At 42.1% G+C, this 26,893-nt stretch overlaps 1 protein-coding gene and 1 long non-coding RNA gene across 5 annotated transcripts in view; both read right to left on the bottom strand.

The window, feature by feature from the left end:
• LOC117580345 overlaps positions 1-26,893 on the bottom strand; it is a 100,960-nt gene that overhangs the window by 35,526 nt on the left and 38,541 nt on the right. The gene's annotated exons all lie outside the window — the stretch shown is intronic.
• On the bottom strand, positions 6,129-25,452 carry LOC117580348. Its single transcript, XR_004573561.1, has 3 exons — positions 25,107-25,452; positions 18,325-18,327; positions 6,129-6,139 (listed from the first exon to the last, which is right to left on the bottom strand). It is a non-coding gene; the product is annotated as an uncharacterized LOC117580348 (long non-coding RNA).

Here is a 26,893-nt window from a genome sequence, read left to right as displayed (position 1 = left end):
TTACAAGTGTATTTCATAAATAAGCCCCGCCCCCGCAAAAGGGCGAAAACCTCCCAAATCTACAATTTTGAAGATAAAAGAATACTAAAAACGCTATATCTATCAGATCACCAAATTGGGATCATTATTATAGCCACAATGAAGAAATTAATTTGCAGTGGCTAATCCCACCCCGTCCGTTTTTTTCACATTCTCTCATTCACACTCTGCTTCTGCTGTGTTCGGCCACTGCGTCTTCAGCGAGTCTGCAGTGTGTGGGTCCATGAAGTTTCTTCATGGTGTGGGTCTAGTGCATGAAGAAACTATATATAGTTCCTTTATGGTCTAGGGAAGCGGAGCGAGATAAAGGAGCGTGTTGGTGTGAGAAGTGTTGTAGATGTAGATGACAGATGAAGAAAAAATGTTAAAATTGACAAAACACCGCTAAGGTGCAGATGTAGTACTGAGTGACGGGTATAAAAGTAGTGACGCGTAAGAATCGTCTCACACGTCCCTTCTCGTTTTATATCCTTTTCAATATGTTTCGATTGTGGAGCTTACACACATAAAGAATCACTCCTTTGACAGGAACACGTCGTGAGTGGCAAAGGGAGCGGATACAGAGATAGAGAAAGAATTCTGGCGTGAATTATATGACAGCTGCCCACAAGACGAAGAAGGAGGAGGGTGTTTTGGGGTACAGTTTGGCTTTTTGCATAAATGCATAAAAATTGTTTGGCATTGTTTGCCAAGCCAGTTGCCTCCCTTAGTTCTTTTTGCGATCGGATTCCGCTGGAGATGTCAAAATATTGAGCTGTCTGTTTTTTGGGGCGGCCCTCTATAGAACGGGTTGGCCAATATTTACTCTTTGGTTGGGCACATAATTTAAAGGGCAGACAGGCTATTTTTTTTGCGATTGAAAAATGTGGACAGGCGTGACATGTGTGAGACATGTCATGTGGGAACTATTTTTAACGGGAAACTAGAAAACTTGACTTATTCATTTAAGTCACTATTTGAAATACAACAAAGGATCTCTCTAGAAAAAGAATATGAGCTACATATACTGAAAACTTAGGCATAATAGCTAAACGGAACTTGAAACTGGAAATCTATAAATTGAAATATATATTCGCAATCAGTCATACATACATTTGTACATATATACATACATACTTATGTATGTACATACTTATGGACCACTTCGAAAGCATCACTTAATCAAACCAAATGTATTTCTCTTATTCTATGGCAATCAACGAGTATTCCCAAGCAAAGCACCCCTTTAAACCCCATATTAAGCAGCATTCAATCATCCTTAAGACAATCATCATGCACAATCTCTGGAGTAAATCTCGCTCTGAACATGTGCCTGATCGTGTGTTCCGTGTTCCGTATCCAATTGTGTGCACTGTAAACATTCCATCAATCGGTATTTGTACTTCTCACAACATTTCTCGAGTCCCAGCGAGTACAACAAAGGAGGAGAATAATGAGTGTGTGGTGTGCTTAGGTGTGGGGTGTGTAGGGAGGTAGAGAGAGTGCATCTGAATCAGCAAGCTGTAATGCAATCTCGGTCGCGTTTACCTGCTCCTCTATTTATCTCCCTCTCTCTCTCTCTCTCTCTCTAACTCACCAGTTGACTGACTTTGAGTGTGAGACCGAAAAATAGGATGGGAAGTGCAAGTGAAAGAAAAACTCTAACGACTGGACTCTGGACTAGAACTGGAAACGAACCCGAGAAAGGGACATCTCCACAATTGGAGAGTCAACAGACTCTCAGCTCTCAACTAAATGCAAATATTTACAGACTTCGACAATTCCAAAGTCAAACCAAAATTTGATCAACCTCTGTTGCCTTTGAGTCTCATTCCCTCCGCCCTGTGTGTCTAAATGTTCTGCTATCTTTCTCTCTGAGTTTGTTTGACCGAGGGACAACAACTACGGAGTAAAAGGCGCCAACACCGACACCGATCCCGTCTCACCTTTTCCTTGTCCCTTTCTTTCATGAGCTCTAATTTTTAGGCAATTGCTGGGTCGGTCAGGCCCCTCTCCCATCCGCTTCCCACAAATCTTTCGAAATCGGTCACATCTACATATGTATTTATGAGTGTGTATGTGCTTTCATATCCGTTTTTATAACCCATTTCCCCTTTGCACTTGTGTCGGTCGGCTCGTACCACTTCAATGACATTTTAATTGCTTTATTGCTGTGTTTTTGTTACTGTCTTTCTGAGTGCCTGGGCCCCGCTCTTCACCCATTCCAGCCCTTGTCGTGTGCCATGGCCTAACGGTTACATTACATCACTGGCATAATTTTGAGTCTTTCTTCTGCTTCCTCTGCTCTCACCTAACCCAAACCCTAACTCAAAGTGGTTGTGGGGACACTGTGAGATGGGCCCTTTCCCGTTCCCGTTCCAGTTATTGTTAGTTTCAAATTATTGGACAACTTTTGTCACGCGGCTGTATAAATCAGATATTTTTTTGTCTATTAACTAAAATCAACTCACGCCAAAATATGAGTGCGTGTTTTTCTCATACAACTTCCATTTCATCTAAGGAATTTAGAGCACTTGTGTGCAGAGTGGAGTTCAGGAATTCGGCTTCTAGTATGAGTTCTTATTGTTCACGAGCGCGTTTCATAAATATTTCGCACGTAAAAGAGATTCTCACAGAAACACACGCGAAAGCAGAGCAGGAGGGAAACGTGAAATGGAAGACGGAAAATAACAGCACCACTAACGTCCGATCACGCGGGAGTGCCACATCGGAATGAGATGGTAGCTTAGCAGCCACAAAGATCGCAGCGACGCAAAGTGTAGGCAGCAGCCAGGTAAGTCAGTGCAGAGAGAAGGTCCGCCAGAGAGTGTCGAATCCGGTTAACCAGCTTGAGAGAGAGAGAGAGAGAGACAAAGCACGAGCCATGGTTCGATGAACATGTTGAGAACTTTGCTTTCAGAGCCTTACTCCAAGAAATCACGAATACAATGTGGCATGGTAATTATAACTTCTACCAGGGAACAGAATGTCATCCTTTTCGAAGTTTCATAATTTTCACAAGAAAAGAGAACTTATTGAAATATATGACAACTTTTATTATTGTACTTTCTCAGGTTCTCTATATCGTAGCTAGATCTGGTGTTGCATCCTGAAAGAATGCACTCGAAAAAAGGAAGGCCAGTTGCTCAAAGAGAGAAAGGTGAGAGAGGTGCCCGTACAGAACTGATTGCTAATCAGAAATGATGGAGTCATAATTTTGTAATGTTTAAAACCCTGGAGTTTTTCCAAGTTCCGGGTGAGAAGTACATAAATCAAAAACTGCAACACACATTCCAAAGTATTTTTTCCACACTTCACTTTATATTTCTTCTGATTTTGTTTTTGTTTTTTTGCATTTCCCACAGTCCTAGCCGGGCTAATAATCACAAAAATATGAACTATCCTAAAAATACCTTGTGTCTGTCTCTGCTAATGAGAGCACTTCTCCCCTAATGGCCACAGAACCCCCAGATCACCCGCTGGCTCTCTCAGCGGAAGCCTGAGAAAATTTTGAATTGTTTCATAAAATGCAGAAAAGCGACTCTAATTGTGTCAGACAGAAAAGGGGAGGGGACGGTGGAGAAGACCGACCTCCAGATGAAGACATTTCGTAGAGGAACTGGAAGATGGAGTTCGAATCTGAGCTGCAGTTGGAGCTGGAATCAAAGTTAGAGTCGCAGTCAGGTTATATGCAAATGTCTGGCAGAAAGGATCTCAGTAATGTAATTTATGCTTGGCTTATTGGCAGCTCCGTCTCGGTCTCCGTCTGTCTTCAGCTTCTTCATCTCTGATTTGCATACATTTCATATGCAACATGTGGCCGAGAGTGGGCGAAGTCGAAGCTACTCTCTAAAAGGAAATACTCAAAAATAGACATCACCAACAGAAAGATTCAGAGGGATACGAGTTGAAGGAGGAAATAAACTAATGGCAGAGAAATTGTGACCCAGTTCAAGGAGTATACATCTATACTCGTACATTGTACATATATACATATATTTTTTTGGCAACATCGATTATGATCAAGAAGTAGGCATCGATCGATCGCTGGATCGAAGCAGGTCACAATTGAAAGTAAAAAGCAACAGGATGAAAGAGATGCTGGCCAAGAGACGAATGGAGCAGAGCAGACCAGACCAGACAACATTCTGACCCAATTTCGCTTTTTTAACGGGGTGCCAAAGGCCCCTACCTCTGCCTCCCCCTTCGGAGCGGGACGCTTACCCACTGCTAAACTTCCACTCGCTCTCTTCCATTTCATGCAAGCGATCGCATTGCGTTTGAAGGCGATCCATCTTTATTATGATTACTTTCTGGCGATTTTCACGCTCAATTAATGTTTATGACAAGTGATTGTGTCGCGGCGATAACTCACTGGAAAAAGGCAGAGATGAAGCCAGAAGAGCCAGATACATACATATATATATATATATATACAGATGCTCGTATGGCGAGAGAGAGAGAGAGACACCTTCGAACTCTTGTTGGGTACAGAATAAGATTTCCAACGATATATATACAACGATCGTTTGATCATTTGGGGATCGCTTAAATCACGTTCGAGTTCATTTGAATGGCAATCTTGTTGCCTTGCTAGAAAGTTGATCATCTTCGAGTAGATTTTTTTTTATTTGAATTTATGTTTAGCAATATTTGACATGAGAAAATCAAAGCTTGATTGATGCCCACAGCCGAGTGTGGGACGACTCAAGGCGGAAATCGGCTTAACGCGTGCGCAAAAATAATCTATATTCCACAACGATGCATTTGCATAGACTAAAGAGGGAGCTCGTGGATAAGCAACCGTTAGTTGTTAAATGAGTAAACTGATCGAAGTGGATGGTGGAATGAGCATAGAAGAGAAAGGAAGGAAAGTGAGGAGAACCCAGTCATCCGAGTGAGTCCAAACTTTCAACGTCTTGAAGGCTATGTTAGAATTTTGCACAAAAACATCCGTAAGCTCCAACATCCGCAGCCAGGAAACGATCCATACCTCGGCCTTAAAAATTCCCCTTATCCCTTGTGTATATGTGTTTTCTTACCATAACTCATTTAGCATCATTTTGGCATAATTATTGTTATCAAGCGTAATCAAATCAAAGAGCCGGTAATACACAACATAACGAGACGAAAAAAAAAAGAAACAATAGTCTGGAACTTTGTTGTGTAAAGCAATTTGAAGCAAGCTCCGAATTGGATCTCCTTGCCCCCCTCCTGGGCATACAATTTGTTTGCATTTAACCTGCTTTCACTTGGCAGGCCAGGCGGTGTCATGACCACAACTGTTGGCAACTGTTGCTCACAGGGGACACCCGGAACAAGCCGAAACACTTCCACTTTGGCTCTGGCTTTAGATCCAACGCTCCCCGTGTGGGTGGGTGGTGTGTCATGCGGAAAACAACGAAAAATATCGCATATTCAAAATGTATGAATGTATGTTTCCCCCAAATTCTACCTGGCCTCTGCCTCTTGGGCCCCCCACAGAGCATTCCACACCAACAGGATGGTAAAAACACTTTAAGTGCGGCGCGTCGAGCTAATGAGTTTGTCGTAGGAAAAGGACAGGGAGTGCGTGCCTCTGCGAGCGCACAAGGATGGATTGATGGGACAGTACGGGATGAGAGAAAAGAATGAGAGAGTATGAGAAAATGAGGCACTGAATGAATGTGAAAGTGTTTGAAGATTTATGATATGAGCCAACACCCCTGCAGCAGGCACAATTAGCGCACGGGTAAAAGGTAAAAAGTTCTCAACGAAGTGCGGACAAGTAGGTAGGGCACAACAGCAACAACGAAACTGCAACAAGCCTCATGATAAATGGCCAACCAAAAAGGAAAAGAGAGAATACTGCATAAAAATAAAGTATGGACCGAAGTATGGAGGCGTCAGATACCCTTTCCGCTAAGATACGATTATTTATTCATATGAAAATTAAGCAGAGTTCGCAGAATTAGTATATACATACATATACATAGCATACAGACATAGTAAAGCCAACGCCTAAATGGAGCATCAAGAATTTATGAAATCTATGAAAGGTATTGTTGAACTAATTGTTCAATGTACAGGACTTAAAACCTCTTTAGTTTAGGGCTATAAAACTGTTTGGAAAGGGTACAAACTTTACAAACTTTTACATGAGGAAAATACAACACTTTAAAGGTTTGGCTTCATAAATCACGTAAGGAGAAGGCAGGCAACATCAACCAGCGACAGTGGAACATGATGTACACTTAAGTGGAGACGACGCTTGAGCTAAAGAGAGAGCGAAAGAGAAGAGAGCCAAGCCGGAGACACTTGACTGTCACAACAGCAGCGGCCAAAATATGAGTAAAGACTAAATAATAATGTTTGCCGAAAAAATAAGCTCCTTCTGCTCTCTTTTTGTCATAAGCGAAATGAGAGTAGACTGAAAAGGGGAGGAAGTGATGAAGAGACGAGCGGAGCTCTCCTCTCTGGTTGGTTCTCTGCAGGTGCAGGAAACGGGCTCAGGAAGTCCGTCAAGTGTTCCGAGAGGTTTGTTTGTACTTGCTCCGCAAATGGCCCAATCAACCGTAATTTGAGGCGACCTGCGTCCCTGTCGCCCTCTCCCTCGCCCAGGCCTCACCCTGTTCGCAATAGCAGGCGCAGCAGCACTTTTAGTTCATTGAGCAAGGAGGAGGATCCTCCCAGGCGGAGCAGATGCGTCAAATGCGTCAAGCACAGATGAAGATCTGTTAGTGCTTGTGTAAAATATGTAGGCTTTTCTCGCTTGCGTGTGCATAGGAGAAGGTGTAAGTGTGTGCACTTTAAGTTAACATAGGGTGACGCATTGGCGAAGAGTCCGCCAAGAACAGTTTTCTAGTTCCTTTTCGTTCAATGCCTCACCGTACTCTTTTGGTGTCTGCTCCGAGTCGTGTTATATCTTGGACAAAATCGTCCAGAAGCTGTCAAGTAGCGGGTAGGATTGCCCTTTATCCAGATGGGGTCTCTTTTCATCGAAAATGTACTGCTGGGATCTCACCTCACCACATAAGGGAAGAGAAATTGGTTCTTAAAAAGGGTCAAGAATTGCAAGGTTCTATTTTGTATCAAGGATTTGTCAAAGAGAATGGGTGCGGTTGATACACGCATGTAAAGTTATTTACAATGCGTAGAAGTGGAAAACACATCACAATTTTCCACCCGTAAAAGATTTTTGTGTGTGGGAAAACCATTGGGTAAACTGCGACGACTCTTCGTGCCTTAGTGCTGTGGAAATAGAAAACACAATTAGATGTCCTAATAAATATGCACACGTGATGAGAAACCCGGACAGATGGACAGAGAGAAAAACACACTTTGTTGGTAGTGCAAAAATGTAACTGGAAATTACCTTGACTCTGTGTCTGTGGAAGTCGTGACTGTAACTCTGGGATGAAATGGAATAGGGATTTGCAAAGAGCTCCGACTCTCTCGGTGAGGTTCCTCCGCGTTTGTTAGAGCAGTCTGCTTATTTTTTGGTTGCCTCTTATTGGTTCAGAGCGTGACTGCGATTTAGGAGGCCATCAAATGGTTTTGGTCATGGGAAAGTGTCACCGAGGAATATGGAAATACGGACGAGGTTCTCTCCAAATGGCTGTACATTATACATATATAAAAAATAAAAATAAAAGTTGAGGAATGGATTTTGGGACGAGTCCATCTGCCTTCAAAGATGAAATAATCGACGCGTCAAAAACCGAGTAGAGAGCATATAGAGACCACATAAGCGATCTCGCGCAATTATCACTCTCTCTAATTGGCCCACTTATGGAAACAGCGACGGAAAGAGAATCATTTTTGCTGTCAAAAGTCAGCGGGATATATCTTTCGCTTACGAGTGTGGGGGTGGGTATGTACGTATGTATGTATGTAAAGTAAAAGTTCAATTTCGTTTCAATAATTCTGCTTGTAGAATAATTACCCCGGACAGCCAACAGAGCAACAACAAGACACCCACATGACCGCAATTTAATTAGAAAAAAACAACGATTAATGGGCAACAAATGCACTTTTCGAAAGGAAGAGTGCAGCAGCCAGCACTCCCTCTTCGAAAGAGTGTTACCAAGAGAGAGGGGCAGATCGAGAGTGAGAGAGAGAGAGAGGCCAATGAGCAAAGAGAAATGCCAAAACCACATGCGGTTCGGCAATAACTGTAAAAAAGTGTAACATATATTTATCAACGGAAAAGCGACAGACAGCAACACAGAAAGCTCACAAGGAAGTCCAAATCGAAGAGTAAGGAGCGGGTTTGTCGAGCGGGGTTCCGGGGGGAATGTGGGTCACAGCCATAGTCTGGCCTCTGTCCAAACAAAAAGCAGACCCGAAACGAAACGAAACCAAACTCTCAACACGCTTCACATTTTCGATGATGATAAATGAGGCAGATGAACGCCAACGATAAAAGAGGCACCGCGCTTTAACAGAAAGCGTAGTAGGGAAAGGAGAGGAGAGGATCGGATCGGACCAGGCCAAGGAGAGAACAGCAAAAAGAGCAGCATCGTGACAAGGAGCCTAAATCTCTTTCTCAGGACTGCTTGGAGATTGTACAATGGGCCTAAATGCGAGTTTAAATGGAAGCTGATAAGCACTGCAGTCAGCAGCTTCAACTTTCAATTGCCGCAGTGAGATTGACAAGTAATGAGATGAGGGGAGATATGGTTAAATATATGTATGTACATACATACATAAGTAAATACATATTTTTGCACTTTCAAGGTGTATTTTCTTTTCTCACTCGATGCCGTGAGGGCCCTCATCTTGCAATTGCTTGCAAGTATTTAAACGATAGGTGTCGAATTCAGAGACTATAGATATGCGGAGACACCCTATCTAAAGCATTCTTTAGATTCTAAGTTTAGAATATGAAAACTCTCGCAAGTTATATTATTGATGCAGTTAGTAACTTCTCAAGCCAAGACGAAACTTCTCTGGCCACCCTCGCAGCAAGACACATTATATCATGAACTTATAAAAAATCCGTAGCTATAAATTACCCAAGCGCAAAGCATCAACGAAGGAAGCGCTAGAAAAAAACAAGAACAACAGAATGTCGGGGCAAAAAGAATTTAGAGCAGATTGCTTATCAAAACAATCGAAAAAGAGCGTAAAAACGTCGAAAAAAAGACGAACAATTGCGAACAATTTAGATATATATGGCTGTTGCGGGAGCTACGTTCTCCCCGACATAATCAGAATGCCCCAGTCTGCTAGGGCACAAGCCACCGAATAAGCCTAGTTTGAGAAGCTCTGGGCTCCAGTTGCCCCGCCGATTGTCAGAGCGATAACGAGCGGAACTCACGCCGCTGCTGCAGCCCGCTGTTACCATCTCATCCTTTTGGCGTGAGAGAGCGAAAATTATGAACACAAAGAGTGTGGGAGAGAGTGAGAAGGAGAGGAAGAGAATTAACTAGCAACTGTAATTTATAGACTAACCCAGGCACCCTGTTCCCCCTCCCCAGAGCACTTTTCGATTTCACTTCTCAACCTTTTTTTGTGTGTGTGTTGCGCTTACTGTCTGTTTCTCTCGTGATAAATTTGCGTTGTTTATCCTGCAGCTAACGGACAATTATAGTTCTTTAATTCAGTGGGCCAAATATTTGTGCCCCTTCGAGTATACTCGAAGAGTAAGTAGGGTATATTGGTTCTGTGGTCGGAGCAATGTGCGTAACGCACAGAAGAAACCGTTTCCGAATCCATAAAGTATGTATTATTCTTGATCAGCATCAATAGACGAGTCTATGTCTGTCTGTCCGTCTGTCCGTCCGTCTTGATTCGCGCCTGAATATCAGAGACTATAAGAGCTAGAGTTACCAAATTTTGTGTGAAGACTCATTTGATATCAAACTGTTAAAAGTGTATTTACAAATTTCGCCCCGCTATTCTATTCACATGTAGAGCGAATGGATTGCCCTTTACCAAAAAGTCCTCTCTCGTCATTGTTTCCATTTTGATGTGCCTATGGTAAATCCCACCAGTAAAACTGCAAATCCGAGTCTCACTGCAACAACGGCAGCCACACCCACAAAGCGTGGCCACCCGCCCACTTGACACAGCTCAATTTGGAATGGACCATTAAGAAAGATCCAGCATCAACAATAGTTGCGCCCACCAGAGATACAGTTAGAGAGAGGGAGAGGAAGAAGGAAAGAGCAGAGCAGAGAGAATACTAAACATGGTCTAATATTTATTTATCACAGTTTGTGGCTGGCTTTTCCAAGAAACTGCAAAAAAGGCAACAGCCGCAAAGTCCTTGTTGGAAACCTTTCACTTGGCTTCTCCACTTCCCCACAAAACACACTCGAACACAATTTATGTGCATGTGCACTTGTATTTGTATTAAAAGCAACGTGTTTATAACTTAATAATGGCTCAATAAAATACTAAAACCGAAGACCAAAGACAGCTAGCAAAAAAGCTTTCCTTTCCTGCCTGCAGCAGGCCGAAGCCGCTCTCCTCTTCCGCCAGCACAGTAGTCAGCGTGTGTCTCTTACCCGTCAACCCCGTGCCGCTACCATCTGATATACTATTGCTCCGATATTCGCAGAGGGCAGAGAGGGTATTATGATGCTCCGCAAATGTTTGCAACGCTAAGAAATACTTACTCACTCTCAGATCAAAATTATATGTTTATAATACACGCGGGAGATAGATTTACATCTCCCAGCATTTCGGAACATTTTTGAGATACAAATACATATGTATGTAACTATAACGAAGTACACATTACATATTTTTATTTTACTTACATAAAAAAAACAAAAAGTACAGTTGAAGTGTCGCCAAATTAAAGTGGAACATCAAATCAATAAAGGTTCATTATAAATAAACCTGCAGTTTCGAAACTATAAATAAACACACAGTGTCGAAAGCGCCGACTACCAAGTCCAGCCAATTCGTTTTTGTTTTGTTTTTGTTTTCGGGCTTAAACGGGTGCAAGCGAGAGGAGTATGTAGGCTGGCCACGGTTTAGAAAGGCTAATGGGGCGTTTAGCCTCCTGTGTTTCTTGTCCCTGTCTTTCGGCTGAAAGTTAATCAAATGAATTATTAGTGTAATAAATAAGCATACTATCGCAAGAGGGGCAAAGATGCTGCTTTAAATTGAAGTGTTGCTCAAAATAACATCGAAATCCCGCTGCGAATCAGCTTTAGGTATAAGACTTTGAAGGGGTCATCCATATGGTGGGAATTGTATTGTTGATTAACAAGAAAACATATGTAGGAATATATTAATTTTATCTGTGCATTTTTATTTCACTGAAAAGGAAGCTCGAATCTGGGTTTTATACCTTCTCTCCCGTTTATCTTAGTGTTTCCTCAAGACTCATGTGATATCACACTGTTACAAGTTTATTTCAAAATTTGGACCCCTTCTGCCCGCACAAAGAGCGAATATCTCTCACAGAAACAGCTGTAAAGATAAGAAAAAAGTAAAAGCGCAACTCCGTAGAGATCTATTCATATCTATCAGATTACTGAATAAGGATATAATTGGATCATTATTATAGCCAGAATGACGACATTAATTTGCAGTGGCTAGCCCTCCCCTTCAGCAGCTTTTTTATTATTCGCACATTCTCTCATTCCACATTCTGCTTCGTGCAGTGTGTTGCCCTAGGGGAGGAGGGCGAGCTAAAAGAGCGCTTAGGTACAGATGTACTACTGCGTACTGGGTATAAAAGTTGTGACGTCCTCGATAATATCCTAGTTATTGTTAAAATTAAAATTTTTCATTTTTCCGCCACATAGTTAATCTGTTTTGTATATACTGTACTGGACGTAATCATTGACTTTCTAATGCAGTGTGTCTTGCACATCGTTATGTACATATGTATGAATGTATGTATGCTGAGAGTGGGAGTGGAGAGAGGGAGTGGTAGTAGCCAGAGTGGAGGTGGGTGTGGGTGGAAAGAGGCTTCCTGCTTCCCACAGTTGGATTTATTGATATTTGCCTTCGGCAATCGACTACTGTCCATAATTTTTCAACAAATCGCGGCTCGGCTGTCACACTAATCTTTTCTCTCTGAAAGAGAATTAGCATATGGACCAAAAAGGGGATGCTTGGGGTTGGGTTTTCGGGCTTAGGTTTTGCTTCGGGCTTGGGTTGTGGTCTCTTGGTGGTCACTGAAGCGCAGCTGAAAATCCATTAAAAAAATGTAAATGGAAGAGAAAACAAAACACGCCTAAGCCAACAAATGTGGGAAATTGTGGCTTCAAGAGGGGAAATCCCAAACAGTCGATATACTCGTAAGTAAGTACATTGCAGACATAAATACACAAATATATGAAACAGTAAGTTTCATAATTATAAAGCAATTGGTGCAAAATCCATCACAGAAAACTTATTGGCAATGTCAATGCCGTCTTGACACATTATTTGGGTGCTTGTGTGAGTGCAACTGCTTATTAACAAGTTTCTAAAATTGTCTTAACCACATTTGGCTAATGCAATTTATTGGCTTAAGACCAGGTCTTTTAATTTGTTCAGGCGTCTGTGTGGGCCCTCACGCCCACCAATCTCAAACATCCACTGAAATTTGACAGCAGCCAACTTGCAGCAGTGGGAAAGCGGAACTGCCACTGTTCGAGCGGCTGAAGCTGCTGAGACTGCACCAAAAACGGAGACTACTCCACCGTGGGGATCTCCTCCACATGTGATTCAAATGTCAGTTTTTATGTCGATTCAAATTGTTTTACGGAGGTTACTAGGTGAAGTCCAGGCCGAACATGAAAGAACTTAATTTCGATAATTATATCGAAGCCCACAGCAACCATATGCACTCGTATGTACAGACGTACATATGTATGTAAATAAATACATACATACATATGTATCTATGTATGTAGATATGTATGTATGTATGTATATACGTGGATATTCCTACATACAATGGTAGAGACACCTCGGGCTCCAAGTCCAAGTCCACCCTCATGGAGGAGGTACGACAGTAAACCTTTTCTGCGCAGAAAGGTTAATGGTTGATCATAAAGAAAAAATATCGCAGGCGCCATCTACGGGTGAGAATTGGCACTATCGGAAAAATACGATTTGAGTGGAAATGGCAAAAGAAACTTCTGATTGATTGTCAGTTATTAACGATCTTGGGCCTGGGCTTAGACTGATGCTGGATTTTATGATTATTTTGTAAGTTGAGCTGTGATGGTTCCTTATTAGAATGGCTTTTTGGACATTTGTTTGTGAGCTTCTGGCGCCAGAGGCACCCAGCTTTATGAATCTTTAAAAAAATATTCCTTTGCTGTGCTCCAGAGTTGTCTAAGGTTCAAATAGGGAAAACAATACCCAACCGAAACTCCTAACACCAGCTCCAAAAATATTTGTTAAGTGAAATATGGAATACAACTTCAATCGCCGGTACGTACCTGAAAATAAAGAAAAACGAGAGGGGACTTTTGTGAGACGCTTCGTACGCGTCACAACGTTTATACCCGGTACTCAGTCATATTTATTTATTTTTATTTATATATTTATATATATTATCCTTGGTGTCATACATATATGTACATAGTATATACATACATATGTATGTTACCGTGTAATTTACGTCTATTTCTACACACCCTTTCAGCTCTGAACCCTCCCCCAGAGAAACACACTGCATCAGGCAGAGGGAATGAGCAAAAAAAACAAGCACTAGCAATGCTTGTGGAAGAAGTAGCCACTGCAAATGAATTTCTTCATTCTGGCTATAATAGTGATCCATTCTGATCCCTATCAGTTGATCTGATAGATATGGTCATTCCCTACGGAATGGCGTTTGTAGTTTTTTTGTATCTTCAAAAGTGTAGGTTTTCGACCTTTTGCGGTGTCGGATTTAATTTTTGAAATGCATTGGTTTCAGTGTGAGCGTCCATCAGACTGGATGCATAATTTGGTGGCTCTAGCTCCTATAGGGTCTGCTCCCACCACAATTACAGTACATATTGTTCGAGTACGAATGCAAAGAAAGAATAAAGAGAGGCCATGTTTAGATGCCGATGCTCTTTATACACATATGTACATATGTAAGTACATACATATAAATACATATACCCAATGCAATGCGGTGCAACCAGATGGTCCCGCTCTTCTGAAAGGGTATGGAAATAGCTAGCCCGCACTCAGGCCGGCAAATGGAATTTGTGAGAGGAAGTTGAGTTATAGGATCGGGAGCTATGGGCAGACCCTGGAGATGTCAATAGGAGTAGGAGAGTGGAGGGAGGAGTAGAGTTGAGGCTGCGCCTCAGGGTTAGCCGAATTGCGCATGGCTAAGAGCCGAAATATGCGGGTCAATAAAAGAGCAAGCAACAGCAGAAAAAAAGAAGCAAACATTATGCAACCGTTTCCTCGGCTTTTTCTCTTTGTTGGCCTCCAATCTAGAGTTTAGCGTGGAATGAAGCCGGATTCGCAGTGGGAAGAGGGGAGGGAGGCTGGGCTGGCCAAAGCTGCTCATTAATTTCATAAACGCAAAAAAAGAAATGCAACAATGAAACCGAAACATATACTTACAAATAGTTTCCTTCCCCTTGCTTCTCTTTCTACATATCCATCTTCCACTCTACATCACCCTCACCCATCATCTCTCGCCACCATCCATAGACAAAAGGCATTTGGCACTCCTCTGCCAGAAAGTGGGTTGCCGCAGGGGGCAGAAGCAGGCAGGCAGCCTGGGCAGCGTGTGTGATGATGATTATGGCCTAATGGTGGATGGATAGCCTGGTGGCATGCCAGGCAAGAGCAACACCAACACCAACAGCAGCAGCAGCAGCAGCTACCTAAGAAAAGGCTCCAGTCGTTTGGGCTGGCTGCGGTTTTGCCGCGTTTGAAGCAGCGCGTGATGGCAAATAATTTTTGCTCTCTGGCTGATTAGAGGGGAATGTCTAGGCAGCAGATGGATAGGATGTTATGGGATGGGATGATAATAGCCAAGAGAGGACAGAGTGAGAGAGAGTCACATCAAGTGAGCGAGGGAGCTCGAACGAAACCTGATTTATCCTCATCTTCGTTTTATTGTTCATTTCTTGATATCGGGTAATCGATTATGATAATAATAAATTAAATTTGAAATCATCAAAAACAGGACTGCCTTTGTCAATTAAGATCGTGACTGTCAGTTCTATTTAATATTAGAAAGTTCGGACACTTATCGATAGGATTACTGCACACATATGTACATCGATCAACGACATCAATAGCCTTCATTAAAATCTGAAAATTCTTTAGCAATTACCATTCTGATTCAAATTAAACTTAGTCCTTATCTATGTACATACATACATACATACATACTATGAGTCAGGAATCTGAGGAATCTGACACGTCTGCTAGTTGAGCTACCGCAGCAGGTTCAAAGGTTTTCTGATGCGATATGCCATTACCGCCACTGCTTCAAATTCTGAATCCCCATTTAATCGTACAACTTTAATGAATAATAAAAGTCATTATCCACAAAGCCATACTTCAAACCATTACAATTTCTGAACGACTTATGTATGTACATAAGTATTTATGTACATACATATGCACATACATGTTCCGCAGCCCAATATAAAACGAGAAGGGACGTGTGAGACGCTTCTTACGCGTCGCAACTTTTATACCCGGCACTCAGGACTACACCTAGATGTAGAAGACATCGCCAACCACTAGATACCGTTCACATTACAGAACACAAAGTAAAAAGCCTACTAAATAAAATGCATCAAAAATATTGGATCAGTTAATCGTATTTTCCAATTTATGAGATATTTAAAACAGCAATAAAATTGGTACTTTTTCCATGCACATTCTGTGAAATAATGACCGCTAGTGGCGCCATCTATGAAAATTTCTTATACGTATCTTTGATGGTGAATGATGAATAAAAATCTCGAAATAAAAAGCCAAGTGCTGCTGTTCGGCCGAGTCGGAATCAATTTAATCTCTTCAACTTTTCAATTTCGATATTCACCTATTAAATGCATTTTTTTTTCCTCTTTCTCTATCGTATTCACATATCACATGTATGTACCATAGCAACAAGCTTCTGTCCGTAGCTTAATGCTACAAAGTCATCTACATCTACAACACTTCTCACACCAACACGCTCGCCGCCCTTCCCTAGACCCACATACTGCTGACTTGCGGTAGAGGCAGAGGCAGCGCCCTCAAACAAAAAAAAAAGCGTATATAAGCTGCGGGACAGGGTGGTTTAAAAGTAGGAAGAGTCATCGCCAGAAGGGCAGAGGCAGGGGCCGAGTGAAGCAGAAGCAGAGTGTGAATGAGAGAATGTAAAAAGAGCAACAAAAGCTGCGGGACAGGGTGGGTATAGCCACTGGAAATTAATTTCTCCATTGTGGCTATAATAATGATCCGATCGGATCCCAATTTGGTGATCTGATAGATATGGCCATTTCCTACGGAATGGCGTTTTTAGTTTTCTTTTATCTTTAAAACTGTAGATTTGGGGGGTTTTCGCCCTTTTGCGGGGGCGGAATGGGGCGTGGCGTTAATTTTTGAAATACACTGGTTTCAGTGTGAGCATACAGCAGTCCGGAGCCAAATTTGCTAGCTCTTATAGTCTCTGAGAACGAGCCGACAAACAAGACGGACAGACGGACAGACAGACATGGCTCTATCGACTCGGCTATTGATGCTGAACAAGAATATATATACTTTATGGGGTCGGAAACGCTTCCTTCTGTGCGTTACATACAACCGTTATTCGCACAAATACAATATACTCTATTTACTCTTTGAGTACCGGGTATAAATATATCACATATCCAACATAGGATCCTTCCTCGAGATTCGGCCCCTGAAGGTAGTTAGTCTCTATTCTTGTTTTGGCAGTGGGCGTTAGTTTCGTTCAGTCGAGATCTGCTCTTGGACTTTTGTGATGCTGAAAAATTGTCGGGCAAACCCAGCTTTAATGTCTGTTCTATTCTTTTGTCCATGTGTAACAAATGGGTTGCAGTGGACTCTTAGTCTTAGTCTCACTAAGACCAAAGAGAATATCGGGGAAAAAATCACGCCCAATCATTCACATCCACATACTCGGGTAGTCCCCTTTTCGCAGTGTGTGTAGCTGCACTCAAGGTCGTTTCCATACTCAGCGGCGTCCTTGGATAATTACACACACGCCAAGATACAGACCCCAAGACAGAGAGCCGTCGCTGTCCAGGCCTCCGACCAAAGCGCAACAAGCAATAATAAGAGAGATCGGTCTCGGTCACTATCTCTGTCTCACTCTAGAAAGAGCGAGGGCGTGACTGTGGTCAAGGGGGGCTTAAGCTCTACCGCGGAGCTTCGTTTTTCAATTTTATAATCATAAAAAATAGCCAAACCTAGCCAACAAAGCAGACAGACAGAGACGCGGTTCAGTCGCCATCACCGTCGTTGCTATCGTTTGTCGACGTCGCCGTCTCCGCTTGCAGTCCGGTACCCTCAACTCGTACTCCCTCCTATTTCATTCTCTTCTGTTTGCTCTGGCTATGGCGTTCACTCTCTCGCTGTCTCTCTCTTTCTCTCTTTTGCATTTTCTGCAACATTACTTCCTTTTATGCTTATAATCGATTGCTGACTCAACCCAATGCTTGCCTGCCGAAGCGTATTTAAGCAAGGTGAGGCATTCCCGCTGATAACACATGATGCAGCCGCTGTGAAAGAGCTCTCTAAAAATGACTCCTCACCTTGAGTTGGCAGACTTTGGCTTGCGCGATGATCGTGCGAAAGTCGATCTCTCCCCCCTCCGAGCCAGTCAGCACACCACTCAGGCAACCGGCTTCAGCCAAGTTTAGAACAGAATACGCTACACGTTCGCTTCGTTCCGACAGAGGAAAGAGCTTTTCCAGTTTGGAATCGCAATGTGGACGCGTGTTGGGGCGGCGGTTCAATGCACTGACTGCTTTTTCACTCTGTTTCCTGGCAAGGGGAGCAGGCAGCATCGCAGTGCGGGCATGAAGCAGCAGCGTCGTCGTCCATCCATGCATTCTTCTAGCCTCTGGCATTTGGTAGAGTTTTTTCTGCTGCTGTTGCTGGTGCTGCTGTACTTCTTCAACTCTCGTTCTTATTCGTTTGAAGTTGTATTTGCTTTTTTCTTAATGCCCTATCATAGGCAAGGTTCGGGCATTTGGACTGCGATGTTCAGTAGGTGTGACAAGAGCGAGGATATGAAAGATATGCTGAGAGAAGCGCAATGGGGGAAATATGGATGCTAGAATAATAATAAATATAATATGGACTCGCAACAGTCTACATAGTTCTGGACACATTATCACTTACAGGTATCAACACTGATCGATCCGAAATCCGTCGTGTCCGTTCCCCAACGATCTTCCATTTCCAGCAATTCCGAAATTTGAAATTTATATTAGCAATGCGGTAGAGCATTTCAAAAGAATACGGCAGCTGTGGCCAGCTCCCTGGCCACTGCCTCTTTCTATGTACATACGTCCGCCTCCGCCTGGCCCATTGTTAGCGATAACAATAAAATGTGGGTGGGTTGAACTTGGACCTCTCTCGTCGTCCCATCTCTCTCCCGCACACTCATCGGTCGTGTGCCTCACAATTATGGGCACATGGCCATCCTGTAGACGAACTTCTTTAAGAACAAAACTTGAAATCTTACAGAGGAACTGGCTGGCCGAGTCAGTATGGTGGATGCAATCAAGGAAGGGGGCAAGAGGCAGAGAGCCGAATGCTGCAACAACTGCACAAGAGTATGAAGCAGAAGAAGGCGTAGAAGAGGAAGAGGCAAATAAAGAAGCAGCAGAAGTTCAAGTTGCAGCTGAACGCTTGCTGGAGGAGCATTTTCCAAGCAGAGTAAACGCCAATGGGCAGCTGCTTTGAGTAGTTCTCTCCATTTTACTCCCCTATGGGAGAATGGGAGTATGGGAAGAAGGAGCCGAAGGTGTGTTGGGGGAGGATGGGTGGAAGCGGGAGCTCACGGGAGCAGGAGAAGTAAAAAAAAAAATGCAGTTTTATGTCGCCGGAAGCAAATCTAAAAGAAACGAGTAGGACCGTGTGAGACGCTTCTTAAGCGTCACAACTTTTATACCCGGTACTCAGTCAGATATCTCTACCTTATTGGTTTTTTTTTCTTCGAATTTGACATTTTACATTTTAAATTTGTTCTACATCTGATTGAGCAAGGATATGCAGTGTTTCTGGATGGGGTAGGGAAAGCCACTGTAAAGGAATTTCTTCGTTCTGCTTATAATAATGATCTGAGCCGATCTTGATTCGGGGATCTGATAGACTCGGCTCTTGATGCTGATAAAGAATAAATGTATGCATGTATATTAACTTTAAAGCGTTTCTTTTACCACAAAAACAATAAACCCTATTTACTCTTCGAGTACCGGGTATAAAAACAACAATCGTTAGAGGTAAGAAAAAACCATCAGGGAAAAAGAAACGTCAGAAAGAAAGAATTTAAGAGAGGTCGATACTGGGAGAGAAGGAGTTATAGGGTGATGGTGCTGTGCAGGGATAACCTCAAGAAAAATTCATATATTTATAGCACATTCGACCACTCTGATGACTTATTTTTGTTCTGTGTGTAAACAAAGAAATCATATCTGTATTTATCTGTATCCCGAAAGTCGGAGAAAGAAAAAATAAAAAGAAAAGGAACACACACTTGGAAATGGAATGTTGGACAGGTGTATGCCATGGAGTTAGAGAGTGCCGCCGTAGATGGGGCAAAGGATCTGTGAATGGTGGAAGATTATGAAAGTCTGAGGTTAGGTAAGCTTTCAAACGAAATTCGACGATTTTTAAACTCAATTCGATATGTACATATGTACATACCTGCAATTTTACGAATAAAGATACGTAGTTAGATAGGAATGTACATTTGTATGTACAAACATATATTGATTTATAAACATCTTTAATCTCCATCCAGTCCTTGTTTTCAGGCACTTAGTTGTTCCTTTCAAGCTGTACTTTTTGTTTGCCATTATTATGCCCATTTAATTATACCTGTTTGACAGAACAACTATTTCAAATAAATCACTCAATCAAAATATAATAACGAATTCCAGGCGCAACACATAGGGGAGACAGTTTCCGACAAATCGCTCAGAGCGAGTGCAGAGCAGCAGAAATAAAAGCGGGGAGAAGACCAGACCAGACCACATAAATATGTACATCAAATGTCAAAAAAGTGAGCTTGGCCCCGCAGCATAGGGCAAAAGACTACGACGACAACGACGATTCCCAGGAAAGTCTTGGAGACTGGCAACATTAAATAACAAATAATAAATGAAAATGCCTTAAGTTAATAATTACAAGTGGGGAGGCGCTCGCCGAGATTCTCCTTGGCTACCGAGCCTCATCTTCAGCTTCTCCCACAGCGTTTATCTGCAGCATCTGCTTTCCCATCTCTGGTCTGGTCCAGTCTGGAGCCCCCAAGAAATCTCATTAAATGAGACTCGGGCATGTTGTGAAAATGTTTGGGCGATTTGTTTCAAAAAACTTGCGAGCAGTTTCACTGGGGGAAGCTCAGCTTGGTGGGGGGTTTGTTAAGGTCATTTGGATGGTATGATCTAGAGTTGGTTTGAAATAACCAACACTTCGAATGTTCAAGCTTAAGTAACCAACTGATAAGAAGTAAAATTGATTGAGATGTCAGAATCCATTCTATACTTAATACTTACCAACTCGAAACTATAGCAATAATAGTTCTTTGTGATTAAGACGTTATGGTGACCTAAAAATTATAGTGGCAGTCGTGCGTTTTTTTTAAGAATTTATTGAGAAGCAAATGGGGTAGCTGCTTTTTTCTCGTTCGCTTCTTTGTATCATCTTAATTGCATTGTGATTTGTTATCATACGAAGTGCCACCTTTGTGATCATATATTAAAGATATGTAATCTCATCCATGAATTTTAATGTGCATTATCCTAAACGACGCCGCATTAGTGCACCTATTCACAAAAAAACGAGGAAGAACGTTATGAGACGCTATTATACCCAGTACTCAGTCAGTGAATTCATATGTAATGGTACCTCCCTGCAGTACTAGAAAACAGCGAGGACAAATGGCAACTAGAGTAAATTAGGATTTTTATACGCGGTACTCGAAGAGTAAATAGGGTATATTGTATTTGTGGGGAATAACGGATGTTTGTGACGCACAGAAGAAAAACGTTTTCGACCCGATAAAGTATATATATTCTTGATCAGCATCAATAGCCGAGTCGATAGGGCCATGTCTGTCTGTCAGTCCGTCTGTCCGTCTTGTTTGTCGGCTAGTTCTCAGAGAATTTAAGAGCTAGAGCCACCAAATTTTGGCTCCAGACTGATGTATACTCCTCACACTGAAACCAGTGTATTTAAAAAATGATCCCTGCCCCCTTCCGCCCCTACAAATGCGAAAACCTGCTGTATCCACAACTATGAAGGTACATCCAATCTTCCCTAGGAAATGACTATTTCTATCACAGAATTTGAATAAGATTAGATTATTACTATAACCATAATGAAGAAATAAAATTGCAGTGGCTAAACCCACCCCGTCCGTGTGCTACAAGGTATCAAAATCGGCAATACAAATCTTTATCTAGACTAGAAAGAAAATCAAGAGTCGTTATATTTGATTAGCTGCAACAGAAGGAGAAGTAGTTAAAAAAGAGGAGACGAGAGAGAAGCAAAGACCAGCCCAACCATGAAATGCAGATGAGGAAGACTTTTTAGACAAGAAGCAGAGGCGAGACATTGGGCAGTCACGCATGCGTCCATTGAAAGCTCACCTCTGTCTCTTTTTGTACTCTTTCATACATGTATTTTAAGTTCTCTTTAAGTTGGCCCGGAATTTCCGGGACGCACACAGCATTGCATTGCATTGCCAGAAAGGGAAAACAACTGCTGGGAGGTAGGTGGTGTCGAGTAAAGTTCAGAAGCATCGTTAGAGTACTACGGTAAAAGCTTTCCTTCTTTGTTCTTTTCCCGCTCTGGCGTTGCTGATTAGACTGGTATTGCCAGATACTTAGCTAGTTGGTCTGCAGATGTCATAAAAATACAGGAAGCTGCAGCGGGAGAGCCTAGACTGACTGATGCGTGCATGTTGGCTATAAAAGAGCACCCAACAAGCAAGATAAGAGAAGACGCAAAAGCAGAAGAAGAATCGAATCCAGCCGTGGAAATAATTTAGCTGACACAACGTCCAGTCAAGTGTCCGACTCGACTAGTTGTCGTCTTAAGAAAATGCATTAAATGGGACGACCAGACTCTGGCTCCATGACAGACACGCAGAAGGTCCCGGAGCTGGAGTTAAAGTTGAAGTGGAGTGGGATAGGAAGATAGCGGGATAGAAGGAGGCTTGGGAGGCTAGGGTACAAGTTTGTAGTTTTACGGTTAGAATTGTCGGTAGCCAATGTGAAGAAATAATACAGTTGGTCAGTCAGTGAGACAGACAGGCAGACCTGGCGAGCCGACTCCTGCACAAAGCAAGCAAAGAGTAAGAAAGAAGTTTTAAATACCCTGACGATATCGATTACGCCACCGGACACAATTTTTCCGCTTCGAACCAAACCAACTTTTTACACCCGGTACTCGAAGAGTAAATAGGGTATATTGTATTTGTGCGAATAGCGGTTGTATGTAACGCACAGAAGGAAGCGTTTCCGACCCCATAATGTATATATATTCTTGATCAGCATCAATAGCCGAATCGATTGAACCATGTCTGTCTGTCCGTCGGTCCGTCTTGTTTGTCGGCTAGTTCTCAGAGACTATAAGCCACAAGACTCCGGACTGCTGTAGGCTCACACTGAAACCAGTGTATTTCAAAAATTAGCCCCGCCCCCTTCGGTTCCCGCAAAAGGGCGATAGCTTCACAAACCTACAATTTTGAAGATAATATAAATCTAAAAGCGCCATTCTGTAGGGAATGACCATATCTATCAGATCACCAAATTTGAATCCGATTGGATCATTATTATAGCCACAATGAAGAAATTAATTTGCAGCGGCTAAACCCACCCCGTCCCGCAGCTTATATTTGTTTTTTTGCACATTCCCTCATTCACACTCAGCTTCGCGCAGTGTGCGGCCTCTGCCCTTGCCGTTCCTCTGCCTCTGCCGGGACTCTGCAGTGTTTGGCTCTAGGAAAGGGGGCGAGCTAAAGGAGCGTGTTGGCGTGTGAAGTGTTGTAGATGTAGATGCCAGATGAAGAAAAAATGTAAAATTTCACAAAAAACCGCTAAGGTACAGATGTGGTACTGTTAACCGGGTATAAAAGTTGTAAAACGTCTCTTCTCGTTTTTGATTGATTTGAGGTTTTTTTCTGACAAATAACTTTTTATAGCCGGTAATCGAAGAGTAAATAGGGTATATTGTATTTGTGCACAAATGTTGATGTATGCAACGCAGATAAGCAAACGTTTCCGACCCCATATAGTTGATCTTGATTCTTGACCAGCATCAATAGCCGAGTCTATATCTGTCTGTCTGTATGTCCGTCTTTATCGTCGGATAGTTCTCAGAGACTTTACGAGCTAGAGCCACCGAATTTTGCCTAAACACAGCTGTGATATCACATTGAAACAAGTGTATTTCAAAAATATGCCCCGCCTTCTTCCGCCCACACAAAGGTCGAAAATCTGAAGATAAGAGAAATCTAAAAGCTCAATTGAGTAGGGAATGACCATATCTGTCAGATTATTATTATACTCCACCCAATAGCTTTGCTTATTTTATGCACATTCTCTCACTCCACATTACGATTCGTGCAGTGTCTGGCTCTTGGGGAGTGGGCTAGCTAAAAGAGCGTGTTGGCCTGAGAAGAGATGTAGATATATATGACACATGTAGAACAAATTTAAAATGTAATATTTGAAAAAAACCACTAAGCTACAGATGTACTACTGAGTACCGGGTATAAAAGCTGTGACGCGTAAGAAGCGTCTCAAACGTCCCTCCTCGTTTTATTTTGTTATAGATTTCCATAATAAATCTGTTCAGTCATTGGGCAAAACCCATCTGGACCCCAGATGGTGGGAAAGAGGGAGGCAGAAGGAACCTTAAAATTTGTCCATGACCTTCTTTGGAGAAAGATGTAGAGCGGGAAGTTCTGCCAATAAGAGAAGAGATGGATAGAAAGAATGAGAAAGAGAGGGAAGCTCTGCGCACGACTTTGAACTTGGATTGAATTTTGTTTTGGTTTTGTTTGGTTTTTGCCTTTCCTTTGGACGAGGACAAATTGTGCCCAGTATTTGGCATGCAAAACGCGATCTTGACTGACTGACTCAAGTCGACTCGACTCTCTAAATCTTCAAATTATGTGCTGGTCGAATCGTGCATCGCCCTCCTCTCACAAAGGAAAACCTCAAAGATTTTCTTTCACTTTGGCGGAGGTATGGATCCCTCCACTGCTGTCCCTTTTTATGGCTGTCCAACCAAACGAAATAGAAAGAAGATGATCTCATCCAGCTGGATGGAAAGGCCTTTCTAGGTCGAAGTATGCAGCGATTAGTGGCTAGAAATAATCTCCTCCTTCTCTCTCTCTCTCTCTCTCTCTCTCTCTTCTGTTTATAATCAAAAGTAAAATGATTGCCATTCCGTGTTTTGGGTTTCGTTTTATTTATTTATTTTTGTTTCTTATGTAGGTATTATGTTTTTTTCTAGGAAGATGACCCAGTTGCAAGAGCTTTCATTTCACAATGGTCGGGTCCTGCATAAGGCAGAAGGGCTTCAGTTTCTGTTAACTGATTGCATTATATGTTTTTTCGTTATAATTTTTTCAACTCGATTTGGGATAAACATATCACATCTCATACAAGTATTTCATACCTTCATTCCTTCGTCCCTTAATACCACACAGTCTATAATGTAAATTAAATTATTAAATAATTTAAATAAATAATAAAAGATGTAAAAGAAGGGATGGGTCACCCAACGAAGCGAAGGAGTATTGTCAACACAAAATAAGAAGCAAAAATTGTAAGACACTAATAGAAAACAAATCGATTTAATTTTGATTGTGACGTTCAGTCCTTAGCGAAACCAAAGGTATTAAGATTACCCAAGTTTTCCGTGGTCAATACGTGCATATCCTGCATATATGTATGTACATATGTATGTAAGTATATTATTTGTATATGTACCTTGCTTGGCTATCAAAGCAGCGCGTCTTTGCAACCGATACATGCTGGATCTGATTTGTATAAACTATTTGGAAAACTCCACTAAGTTGAAAGAGAAACTTCACTAATCTAAACAGTTCATTGTTTAAGATTGCTCAATTGCTTGTATTGCTTGATTTGCTTGAATATATTTTAGCCACTATAGCACTCGCGAAAGAAAAAAAATGTTCCCAGAATTCAGAAAAATGTTGCTGTTGTGTTCTGCGGTTAGTTAGATCCGCTTGAACCGCTTAAACCGCTGGAGATGACGTGCAAAATTGAACTGAGCTGAAAAATGAACTTCCTGCTGGTTGCAAAAAATGGAAAAAAGAGCAGGGGAAGAGCAGAATGGCTAAAAATTTTATATGCGAGATCGAAGAGGCGAGCCTCGTGTAGGAGTCTGCTCCAAGCTCCAAGATCGGAACGGAGCAACTGCAACTTCTTTGGTCTCTTGTTCCCTCTCTCTCTCTCTCTCTCTCCATGCCTCTCCATTTTTTGTTTTCCTCTCTAATCAAGAGCTAAATAATCAAGTAGAGAGAACAGAACGTCTTGTAGAAAACTAAACAGAAATGTTACAAACATCGAGGTCAGAGTCTTTTCGTACCCTGGGGATCTCAATACATCAATCCATCATATGGTGGTTATCTTTTTATCATATTTCAGCTATGGTTTTATAACTACAAGTCGTAGTAGTAGTAGTAGAAAATAAATATCTTAAAATTTTTACATCGCACATAACTTAATATAGACTTCCAAAACTAGAAAGCACACGGTACATGGTGTTTTAAAACAGCCAGCATCTTAGCCAGCTAGTCTTAAGGTAAACAACTTGTAAAAAGAAGGTACAAAGCATGGGCAGGTCGGGGAACGAGGGATGCAAAAAGTCGATGGAAAAGATGGAAAGAAGAGACACTGCAGCAGGAGGGATGTTAGGGGACAAAGAAGAACTCGTTTCCATTGTCCGTAGTTGGAGTCACAACACTACAATTTGAATGGGCTTAAGAGTACGCAAAGAGAGAGAGAAGAGAGCCGAACGCAATGTTGTCTGCGGCTCGAGCTGAGAGCGAACATGTTGGAAGACAACCGGTTGATATGCAACTGGTTCGACTGATGCCGTTTGACACTGAACTTGATGTTGGCGCTCTCTTTAAAACTGAGTTGCGGATTGCATGATCGTTGCTAAGGGGAAGCTTATATCCTACATCCAAGGAAATATTCATTTAAGTATACTATGGCCACCAATCATTTTTATTACTGATTACTGAGTCCTGCACATTGTCAACAATTATTAAGTTTAACTATTATGAACAATGATGCATATTCTTACATTTTCATTAGTTTCCAATAAGACACCCTGCGACCACTAACTTCTTAAGCCCTGACTAATAACGATCCATAAAGCGCTCCATAAACAAAATGCTCAGAGATCTCCCCACCCCACCCCAAGAGCAAACAACTACTACTGTTTGAGTACCATGCGATGGGTGATCGTCTACATACATATTAACGAACTTCTCTCCGAACGTTAACATAACCATTTCATTCAATTATAGGGAGGGGAGGAAGCCATGGAAAGAAGACTGTAAAAGTTGACACATAAAACGATAAAAGAGGCGATTTTGGATTGCATCGAAATCAATAATCAGATCGTTGTCGTTGCGCGTAAACGTGCCATAAAAAGCCATCAAAACTAGCCCACGGCCCAGCCATTCCCTCACCTCAAGGGTCTACAAGGGTCGTAAAATAGACCTAACCGATCCGATACGATC

Source organism: Drosophila guanche, unplaced genomic scaffold, assembly GCF_900245975.1.
Source record: "Drosophila guanche unplaced genomic scaffold, DGUA_6, whole genome shotgun sequence".
NCBI classification, from domain to species: Eukaryota; Metazoa; Arthropoda; class Insecta; order Diptera; family Drosophilidae; genus Drosophila; species Drosophila guanche.
Note: the sequence above shows the minus strand (reverse complement) of the source record. Positions and strands in the feature narration are given on the sequence as shown.